Here is an 11,104-nt window from a genome sequence, read left to right as displayed (position 1 = left end):
CTGCAGGCGAGTCAGGTCGTCACTGTTATTCGAAAAAATCTCAAGGTAGCTGTCAAGCAGGTGGACGCTCTCGTCGTGACAGTCCTTGACCTCAGCGTAACCTTTCAACTCTCTGGCGAGCGTGCATGCCACTAATATAAATACAATTGTAACAAGAGGACAGATTTTGTAAAGTATTTGCAGCTAAAACAAAAAGAAACAGGTTAATAGTTAACATCATCAGTTCAATGAAAAACATAAGGTTCCTATTCGGATAGTGTTCCATTGTCTAGTTGATCAAGAGTAATACATAAAAACACATATTTTAAAAAAGTTTATATTTAGTGTAATTGTATCAACTAGTTTAGAACTGTAATGTAATTAAAATTTTTAATTGATCTAAACCAACAATAATATTCTCTTTACGCGGTTATCCCTTGTTAGGTGCGGGGTATGGGGTGGTTGCCACCCTGTTTAGATGTCCACGTATGGTTCAAGATGACCACATCTGACCCGGAAAATGATTTTATCCCGTGGCCAGGCTCTTCAAAGACCCCTCTGTCTGGAGTCCCCCTGCGACTAGATCAGTGGTTCCCAAACTTTTTTGTCTCGTAGACCCCTTGCCATGTTTTCTGGTTATCGGTAGACCCCCTGCTTAACTTTCAAATTTTTGCAAATTCAACATTTTTTTTTAAAACTAATTTCTATCTGTACAAAAAGTAAAGTTCCCCTGAGACCTTGTGGTCGATAGAACAGATGATGTAAAGGTCATCTGTTTCTGTGGCCTACGATTATCGAGGGTGTCATGTGGCCAGCACAACGACCAACAGCCTTTACTTTCCCCAACTAATGTCAGGTACCCATTAGAGCTGGGTGGCCTCAGAGGCGCCCAAAAGATTCCGAAATTAAAAATCCAAGTCTTCAACAGGATTCAAACTCGGGACCCCCGGTTCAGAAGCCAAGCACTTTACCGCTCAGCCAAAACGCCTCCTAATTTCTATCGGTAGAGAGTTGAAAAGTGAAAAAGTAATTTAAAGCTACATATTAGAGATTTTAGAGATCTCTCTTTTTTATTGATAAAATTCAAAACCAATTAAAATAGCAATATATATTGCTGGAATCTCCAAACACAATGGCCTTAAGTATCATTGTAAGAGTTTTCGCAAAGAGCAGTTTCTCGTGTATTTGTTGACGTTTCACGAGTTGCTCAAATATTGTGTCTGCGCGAAGATGTTATCACTATCGGGAGAAAGAGCGAAGGCGAGTGACTGTCGCCTAAACCAGTAAGCTTCGAGCAGGAAGGGCTCATTAGTCTTGGCTGGCTACCCACCTAACAGAAGTAAAACTGAATTCAAAACTCTCCTGTCTTGCAACTCAAACATGGGAAAGGTTTTGTTGTTTAACCTGAGGAAAAATAAGGAGCCGGCGACCATAATGCAGTTTGCAGCACACACCACTACATCCTGTCAGAACCTGTGACGCTGCTGAGCCCAAACTTATATATGTCGTTTGCAAAGAATTACATATGAAGCTTTTAATTTTATAACTCATGCCACCGAAGCAACCTTGAAATGTATTGTTGCTTAAAGAAATTCTTTTAATAATATCAGATGTGGGTTTGTGTAAAACAGGTTTTAAAACTACAACTACACCTATGGTGTTTTCCGCATTTTACCATAAATAAGTAAATTTCCCCTTTCAGACATTGTGATGATGTTATGGTCATGTTTCTTTGGCCAAAGGTTAACGAGCAGGGTGTCATGTGGGCAGAACACCGACCAACCGCCTTTACTTTTACTAACATAATTCAGGTACCCATTAGAGATGGGTGGACTCAGGGGAGCCCTGAAAATCCTGAAATTCAAAATTCACAGAGATTCGAACCCAGGACCCCAATTACGGAAGCCAAGCGCTTAACCACTACCACCACACTCTTATTTTGCTATAAGTGAACAGATATTGTAAGACTCATAAACCACCATCTTCTCTACATGATGTTGATTAGAGATTTTGTGGGTCTATTCTGAACTTTATCTTTGAATGTTCAAAAGTTTCTCAAATCTATATCTTTTTATCAGGGTGATATTGTCGCAGAAGATCCTCAAGCGTAATTAGTTTCATATCGTCATAAAAAAGGCAATCGGTAACCGCTTGGTTGACAAGGAAAGAATGAACAATTTTATATAATCAACGCTAGACAGTCTACATTTCTTTTTGTTAAACATTATTTACATGAACACAAAATTAAGTTATTTTTATAAGTATTGAAATTCAATATAACAATTTTTCGTTTGAATATTTAAATGATTAACTAAGTTACAAATTATATATAGTGTGAAGAATTACATTAATGGGATGTAAAAATTAAAGTCACGACCTGCTTATATGAAATCTATTATCATAGACCCCCTTGGACATCTCATGGACCCCCAATTTGTTTTTTCACTTTCGTAGACCCCTTGAAAGTCTTCGTAGACCCCTGGGGGTCTATATAGACCACTTTGGGAATCACTGGACTAGATGATCATGGTCGTAGAAAGAGACAGAGAAAGAGTCAGGGATTAGAAATATTTTTACCAATTGTTTTTGCTTAGCGCAATCTCAATGCTTTTTGCATTCTTAGATCAACATGACATTTACAAAGAAACATGAATTGGATTTTCTATGCGTTCAAATTCTTGAGTTCCAATCATGACGGACGGACAGACAGACAGACAGACTGGTCACGTGAAACTAAAATCGGATTTTTTCCGTTTCTATTATTTTTACTACACAACTACAGCACTTCCTCAAGCCGAAGATTAAGTGCAGTGCAGAATATCATGTGGGTATGCAGTCCTAGCTTTGATCTACATATTTTGCCACATCCAACGTAGACATGGTAGGCATAAATACATTACGTTCTCTTTAAAAAGTAAAGTTCCCCTTTCAGACCCTGAGATCTATAGGGCAGATGATGTAAAGGTCATCTGTTTCTGTGGCCTACGGTTAACGAGGGTGTCATATGGTCAGCACAACCTCCCAACTAATGTCAGGAACCAATTAGAGCTGGGTGGACTCAGAGGCGCTCAAATATCCGGAAATTAAAAATGCCAGTCTTCACAAGAATTTAAACAAAGGTTCAGAAGACAAGCGCTATACCGATCAGCCACGGCGCCTCCTAAATTCATAACACTCTCGTTAGCTTTATATTTGGTGGGAAGCGTGGTCGAGAGGCTAAGTTCTTAGCTTGGCTAGGCTACCTACGAAGGGGGTTCGAGGTTCGACACCCGACTCGAGCAGAGTTGTATTTACTGAGTGAATAAAGGCAGCAAGGAAAACCTTCTCCCAGATACCTTCCCCTCTCCCCCCCCCCCCAACTTGTCCACAAATGAGATTGAACCATAGCGCTCTGAGCCTATAAGCATGAAAGTAGCGCTAAATAAAAGCTATAATTTATTTTTTCATTTATTTATATTTTATTATTCAAACTTACCGTGTACCACTGCATCTCGGTAACTTTTAATGAAGTGAACTTAATAAGTAGTGGTAAAACTAAGACAAAACATCTGAGTTCAGTCAAACGTTGTTTCTAAGCGAATGCTGTTAAAGCTAATGATGCCGGAGAATGGATAAAATAAAGTTATTGGTAATTTACAGGTCGAGTGCTTTGATTTGTTTAATTAACTGCTCAATCTTAGTGGTGACTTGACGAGATCCATTTCTACATGCCACGTTCCGCTGAAGTGCTTTCATGACAAGTTCGTGGCGCTGTTCTTCTAACATCAGACTCTTACAACTGACAGGAATTGTTGACAATTTGCTTCTGACAATGACATGTTAGTAACGACAAAATAACAACGACATAAAAGCAACGACAAAATAACAACGACATGTTAACAACGACAAAATAACAACGACATGTTAACAAAGACAAAATAACAACGACATGTTAACAACGACAAAATAACAACGACATGTTAACAAAGACAAAATAACAACGACATGTTAACAACGACAAAATAACAACGACAAGTTAACAACTCAAAATAACAACGACATGTTAACAACTCAAAATAACAACGACATGTTAACAACGACAAATAAACAACGACATGTTAACAACGACAAAATAACAACGACATGTTAACAACGACAAAATAACAACGACATGTTAACAACGACAAAATAACAACGACATATTAACAACGACAAAATAACAACGACATGTTAACAACGACAAAATAACAACGACATGTTAACAACGACAAAATAACAACGACATGTTAACAACGACATGTTAACAACGACAAAATAACAACGACATGTTAACAACGACAAAATAACAACGACATGTTAACAAAGACAAAATAACAACGACAAAATAACAACGACATGTTAACAACGACAAAATAACAACGACATGTTAACAACGACAAAATAACAACGACAAAATAACAACGACATGTTAACAACGACATGTTAACAACGACAAAATAACAACGACATGTTAACAACGACAAAATAACAACGACATGTTAACAAAGACAAAATAACAACGACAAAATAACAACGACATGTTAACAACGACAAAATAACAACGACATGTTAACAACGACAAAATAACAACGACATGTTAACAACGACAAAATAAGAACGACATGTTAACAACGACAAAATAACAACGACATGTTAACAACGACAAAATAACAACGACATGTTAACAACGACAAAATAAGAACGACATGTTAACAACGACAAAATAACAACGACATGTTAACAACGACAAAATAACAACGAAATGTTAACAACGACATGTTAACAACGACAAAATAACAACGACATGTTAACAACGACAAAATAACAACGACATGTTAACAACTTCAAAATAACAACGACATGTTAACAACGACATGTTAACAACGACAAAATAACAACGACATGTTAACAACGACATGTTAACAACGACAAAATAACAACGACATGTTACCAACGACATGTTAACAACGACAAAATAACAACGACATGTTAACAACGACAAAATAACAACGACAAAATAACTACGACAAAATAACAACGACATGTTAACAACGACAAAATATCAACGACATGTTAACAACTCAAAATAACAACAACATGTTAACAACGACATGTTAACAACGACAAAATAAAAACGGCATGTTAACAACGACAAAATAACAACGTCAAAATAACAACGACATGTTAACAACGACAAAATAACAACGACATGTTAACAACGACATGTTAACAACGACAAAATAACAACGACATGTTAACAACGACATGTTAACAACGACAAAATAACAACGACATGTTACCAACGACATGTTAACAACGACAAAATAACAACGACATGTTAACAACGACAAAATAATAACGACAAAATAACTACGACAAAATAACAACGACATGTTAACAACGACAAATTATCAACGACATGTTAACAACTCAAAATAACAACAACATGTTAACAACGACATGTTAACAACGACAAAATAACAACGGCATGTTAACAACGACAAAATAACAACGACAAAATAACAACGACATGTTAACAACGACAAAATAACAACGACATGTTAACAACGACAAAATAACAACGACATGTTAACAACGACATGTTAACAACGACAAAATAACAACGACATGTTACCAACGACATGTTAACAACGACAAAATAACAACAACATGTTAACAACGACAAAATAACAACGACAAAATAACTACGACAAAATAACAACGACATGTTAACAACGACAAAATATCAACGACATGTTAACAACTCAAAATAACAACAACATGTTAACAACGACATGTTAACAACGACAAAATGACAACGACATGTTAACGACGACAAAATAACAACGACAAAATAACAACGACATGTTAACAACGACAAAATAACAACGACAAAATAACTACGACAAAATAACAACGACATGTTAACAACGACAAAATAACAACGACATGTTAACAACGACAAAATAACAACGACATGTTAACAACGACAAAATAACAATGACATGTTAACAACTTCAAAATAAGAACGACATGTTAACAACGACATGTTAACAACGACATGTTAACAACTTCAAAATAACAACGACTTGTTAACAACGACATGTTAACAACGACATGTTAACAACGACATGTTAACAACGACAAAATAACAACTACATGTTAACAACGACAAAATAACAACTACATGTTAACAACGACATGTTAACAACGACAAAATAACAACGACATGTTAACAACGACATGTTAACAACGACAAAATAACAACGACATGTTAACAACGACATGTTAACAACGACAAAATAACAACGACATGTTAACAACGACATGTTAACAACGACAAAATAACAACGACATGTTAACAACGACATGTTAACAACGACAAAATAACAACGACATGTTAACATAGACATGTTAACAACGACAAAATAACAACGACATGTTAACAACGACAAAATAACAACGACATGTTAACAACGACAAAATATCAACGACATGTTAACAACGACAAAATAACAACGACATATTAACAACGACAAAATAACAACGACATGTTAACAACGACAAAATAACAACGACATGTTAACAACGACAAAATAACAACGACATGTTAACAACGACATGTTAACAACGACAAAATAACAACGACATGTTAACAACGACATGTTAACAACGACAAAATAACAACGACATGTTAACAACGACATGTTAACAACGACAAAATAACAACGACATGTTAACATAGACATGTTAACAACGACAAAATAACAACGACATGTTAACAACGACAAAATAACAACGACATGTTAACAACGACAAAATAACAACGACATGTTAACAACGACAAAATAACAACGACATGTTAACAACGACAAAATAACAACGACATGTTAACAACGACAAAATAACAACGACATGTTAACAACGACAAAATAACAACGACATGTTAACAACGACAAAATAACAACGACAAAATAACAACGACAAAATAACAACGACATGTTAACAACGACAAAAGAACAACGACATGTTAACAACGACAAAATAACAACGACATATTAACAACGACAAAATAACAACGACATGTTAACAACGACATAATAACAACGACATGTTAACAACGACAAAATAACAACGACATGTTAACAACGACAAAATAACAACGACATGTTAACAACGACAAAATAACAACGACATGTTAACAACGACAAAATAACAACGACATGTTAACAACGACAAAATAACAACGACAAAATAACAACGACAAAATAACAACGACATGTTAACAACGACAAAAGAACAACGACATGTTAACAACGACAAAATAACAACGACATATTAACAACGACAAAATAACAACGACATGTTAACAACGACATGTTAACAACGACATGTTAACAACGACAAAATAACAACGACATGTTAACAACGACAAAATAACAACGGCATGTTAACAACGACAAAATAACAACGACAAAATAACAACGACATGTTAACAACGACAAAATAACAACGACATGTTAACGACGACAAAATAACAACGACATGTTAACAACGACAAAATAACAACGACATGTTAACAACGACAAAATAACAACGACATGTTAACAACGACAAAATAACAACGACATGTTAACAACGACATGTTAACAACGACAAAATAACAACGACATGTTAACAACGACAAAATAACAACGACTTGTTAACAACTTCAAAATAACAACGACATGTTAACAACGACATGTTAACAACTTCAAAATAACAACGACATGTTAACAACGACATGTTAACAACGACAAAATAACAACGACATGTTAACAACGACATGTTAACAACGACAAAATAACAACGACATGTTAACAACGACATGTTAACAACGACAAAATAACAACGACATGTTAACAACGACAAAATAACAACGACAAAATAACAACGACATGTTAAATACGACAAAATATCAACGACATGTTAACAACTTAAAATAACAACGACATGTTAACAACGACAAAATAACAACGACATGTTAACAACGACATGTTAACAACGACAAAATAACAACGACATGTTAACAACGAAAAATAACAACGACATGTTAGCAACTTCAAAATAACAACGACATGTTAACAACGACATGTTAACAACGACAAAATAACAACGACATGTTAACAACGACATGTTAAGAACGACAAAATAACAACGACATGTTAACAACGACATGTTAACAACGACATGTTAACAACGACATGTTAACAACGACAAAATAACAACGACATGTTAACAACGACAAAATAACAACGACATGTTAACAACGACAAAATAACAACGACATGTTAACAACTTCAAAATAAGAACGACATGTTAACAACGACATGTTAACAACGACATGTTAACAACTTCAAAATAACAACGACATGTTAACAACGACATGTTAACAACGACATGTTAACAACGACATGTTAACAACGACATGTTAACAACGACAAAATAACAACTACATGTTAACAACGACATGTTAACAACGACAAAATAACAACGACATGTTAACAACGACATGTTAACAACGACAAAATAACAACGACATGTTAACAACGACAAAATAACAACGACTTGTTAACAACTTCAAAATAACAACGACATGTTAACAACGACATGTTAACAACGACAAAATAACAACGACATGTTAACAACGACATGTTAACAACGACAAAATAACAACGACATGTTAACAACGACATGTTAACAACGACAAAATAACAACGACATGTTAACAACGACAAAATAACAACGACAAAATAACAACGACATGTTAACAACGACAAAATATCAACGACATGTTAACAACTCAAAATAACAACGACATGTTAACAACGACAAAATAACAACGACATGTTAACAACGACATGTTAACAACGACAAAATAACAACGACATGTTAACAACGAAAAATAACAACGACATGTTAACAACTTCAAAATAACAACGACATGTTAACAACGACATGTTAACAACGACAAAATAACAACGACATGTTAACAACGACATGTTAAGAACGACAAAATAACAACGACATGTTAACAACGACATGTTAACAACGACATGTTAACAACGACATGTTAACAACGACAAAATAACAACGACATGTTAACAACGACAAAATAACAACGACATGTTAACAACGACAAAATAACAACGACATGTTAACAACTTCAAAATAAGAACGACATGTTAACAACGACATGTTAACAACGACATGTTAACAACTTCAAAATAACAACGACATGTTAACAACGACATGTTAACAACGACATGTTAACAACGACATGTTAACAACGACATGTTAACAACGACAAAATAACAACTACATGTTAACAACGACATGTTAACAACGACAAAATAACAACGACATGTAAACAACGACATGTTAACAACGACAAAATAACAACGACATGTTAACAACGACATGTTAACAACGACAAAATAACAACGACATGTTAACAACGACAAAATAACAACGACATGTTAACAACGACATGTTAACAACGACAAAATAACAACGACATGTTAACAACGACATGTTAACAACGACAAAATAACAACGACATGTTAACAACGACGTGTTAACAACGACAAAATAACAACGACATGTTAACAACGACAAAATAACAACGACAAAATAACAACGACATGTTAACAACGACAAAATAACAACGACATGTTAACAACGACAAAATAACAACGACATATTAACAACGACAAAATAACAACGACATGTTAACAACGACATGTTAACAACGACAAAATAACAACGACATGTTAACAACGACATGTTAACAACGACAAAATAACAACGACATGTTAACAACGACAAAATAACAACGACATGTTAACAACTTCAAAATAACAACGACATGTTAACAACGACATGTTAACAACGACAAAATAACAACGACATGTTAACAACGACATGTTAACAACGACAAAATAACAACGACATGTTAACAACGACATGTTAACAACGACAAAATAACAACGACATGTTAACAACGACAAAATAACAACGACAAAATAACTACGACAAAATAACAACGACATGTTAACAACGACAAAATATCAACGACATGTTAACAACTCAAAATAACAACAACATGTTAACAAAGACATGAAGTGATCGTGGCGCTGGTCCCTTACATGAGACTCTTACAACTGACAGGAATATATGACAATTTGCTTCTAACAATGACATGTTCCAAACGACATCTTAACAACGAAATTCTAATAATGACATATATTAACAATGTCATCTTAACAACATCTTAACAACGACATGTTAACGACGAGATGTTAACACGACATAACAACAACGACATGTTAAAAAGGACAACGTAACAATGACATCCTAAAAACGACATCTTAGCTATGACATTTTAACAACAACATCTTGACAACGACATCTTGGAAACGCAATCCTAACAATCACATACTAATAACACCATCTTAACAACGCCATCTTAATAACGACATCTTAACAACGACATCTCAATGTCATAATCCTTCTATTACTTTACGTGAAGAGCGTGTTCAACTTGTCCACATTGCAACTGTCAAACAATAACATTCAATGGTCTGGGTTTATCTAGTCACAGTATGCGTTGATTATTCATTAAGTATATCAGAGATTTTCTTCTGTGGTAGAAAAACTATAAATATCGGTAGCTAGGGTTTTTTTTTTTTATATCCGGGGTACAGACTAAATAAAGTGTTATAATCTACTTTTCGTGCATTTATTTTTGCACTGCACCTTCACATTTTCTAAGCTCCTCCGTTTGCAGCTCAATTATCTTGATGGAGTTTAAAACATTGAAGTTTATTTGAACATTCTTGAGATTTTTTACTTTATAATTTCCGATGTGTTAATTTTCAATATGATAATCTCAAGTATGAATCAAACCTTTTATCTCTGTCACTGTATCACCCCCTACGGATTGAGGATAAGTTGTAATGTGTATTAAAATTCTCCACGAATTGAGTGTTTTTAAATACGCACCAGGACACAGACATGCCTTTAATTGTATTGTTTGGGTAACTGTACATTAATTCCCTTTATTTCT

Source organism: Biomphalaria glabrata, chromosome 13, assembly GCF_947242115.1.
Source record: "Biomphalaria glabrata chromosome 13, xgBioGlab47.1, whole genome shotgun sequence".
NCBI lineage: Eukaryota > Metazoa > Mollusca > Gastropoda > Planorbidae > Biomphalaria > Biomphalaria glabrata.
The sequence above is the reverse complement of the archived record's forward strand: the minus strand, read 5'-3'. Positions refer to the sequence as shown.